Here is a 2180-nt window from a genome sequence, read left to right on the forward strand (position 1 = left end):
TTCCCTCTCTACAACTCATATTTTCAGTATAGTTTGTTCACTTGCATAATTTGACTTCATGTGCACATGGATTGTTTGTCAGTCTTTATGTATAGTTTTTCATAGATTCTATTGTGTTTCTTTATCTTTCTGCAAGAAAATAAAATTTGAAGTAGTGTAAGGGAATATATACATACTTTGATAATAAATTTTACTTTGACACTGACACATAAAATGGACAAAAAAACAGGTTAAGAGCCCGTGGTATTACAGGAAAGGTACTAGCATGGATAAAGCAATGTCTGATTGGCAGGAGGCAAAGAATGGGAATAAAGGGAGCCTTTTCTGGTTGGCTACTGGTAACTAATGGTGTTCCACAGGGATTGGTATTGGGACAGATTCTTTTTACATTATATGTCAATGACTTAGATGATGAAATTGATGGCTTTGTGGCCAACTTTGCAGATGCTACAAAGATAGGTTGAGGGGCAGGTAGCATTGAGGAAGCAGAGAGGTTACAGAAGGACTTAAAACAGATTAAAAGAATGAGCAAAGAAGTGGCAGATGGAATACAGTGTCAGGAAGTGTATGATCATGCACTTTGGTAGAAGAAATAAAAGCTTATTTTCTAAATGTTGAAAGGCCTCAACAGAGTGGAAGTGGAGAGGATGTTTCCAGTGGTGGGGGAATCTAAGACCAGAGGACACAGTCTCTGAATACAGTGATACTCATTTAGAATGTGTACGAGGAATTTCTTTAGCCTGAGTGGTGAATCTGTGGAATTCATTGCCATAGACAGTTGGAGGAAAAGTCATTGAGTGTTATTTAACTCAGAGTTCGGTAGACTCTTGATTAGTCAGGGCATGAAGGAATACAAAAACAAAATTGAGGAATTAATATGAAGTTTGCAATAGACATATTTACTAGCTTGGACACAATGAGCCAAAAGGTCTCCTACATGTGATTTCAGATCCACAATTTACTTTCTGGAGCATAAGAGATTTAATAGATGTATACAAAATCATGAGGGGTGTAGACAGGGTAATTGCCAACAGGCTTTTATTACTGAGGTTAGCTGAGACTACAACTGGAGGTTATGGGTTAAGGGTAAAAGGTGAACTATTTAGGGGAACATGAGGGCGGTCTGAGTGTGGAATGAGCTGTCAGCGGATGTGGTGGATGCAAGTTTGATTTCAGCATTTAAAAGGAGTTTAGATTAGTACATAGATGGGAAGGGTCATGCCATCACAGAAAACTACCACACAGAAACAGGCCCTTTGGCTCAACTAGTCCATGCTGATCTATTAATCTGCCTCGTCCCATTGACCAGGCCATAACTCTTCATATTCATGTACCTATCCATATTTGTCTTAAATGTTGAAATCAAACTCAAATTCACTACTTGCACTGGCAATCCACCACTTCAGCTAGGTATGGAGGGCTATCATCCAGGTGCAAGTCGATCGGATTAGGTGGATTAGCGGCTCGACATGGACCAGGTAGGATGAAAAGTCTGCTTCTGTGTTGAAGTGCTCTATGCCTCGTGCCCTCTGGAATGGCATTCCATACACGCTATCCAGGGATGGGCAATAAATCGTGGCCTTGCTGCTGACGCCCAGGAGAAAAGGCCAATTATTTCCACGTTTGCTTCTGCGTTCCTGCATCTGTTTTATTTTCCACTTTGTTCACTGTGGCCGTATTCTTTACTTGGAATCTAGACAGAATGGTTGTTGAAGAGTAATGTGAAAAGCAGAGGGATAAAGAAAGAGAAAGGGAATGCAAACCAGAAATAGGAAGCTCAGATATGTCAGGAAAGGTCCGGTGGATGAAGGCCAACAGGAAGCCAGAGAGAATGTGTTGGAAGGGACTGCAGCATGGGCCAATTAGAATCAGGTGTTCTTTTCTAGGTTTCCAAACAAGTTCTTTAACCCTTTTAGGTTTTAATCCTCAATCACAAATTAGGAATTGAATGCTGTTTTTACTTTTACAATCTATTCTGTGTTATAGAATTGTTCTGGGCATCACTGTAGCATAGTGGTTAGTGTAATGGTTTATAGTGCCAGTGACCTGTGATCAGGGTATAATTCCCGATGCTGTAAGGGGTTTATACATTTTTCCTGTGACTGCCTGAGTTTCATTGCAGTTCAGGTTAGGGTTAGTAAATTGTGGCATTGCAATGTTGGTGCCAGATGTGTTACAAA

This window comes from Hypanus sabinus, chromosome 9 (assembly GCF_030144855.1).
Source record: "Hypanus sabinus isolate sHypSab1 chromosome 9, sHypSab1.hap1, whole genome shotgun sequence".
Lineage (NCBI taxonomy): Eukaryota > Metazoa > Chordata > Chondrichthyes > Myliobatiformes > Dasyatidae > Hypanus > Hypanus sabinus.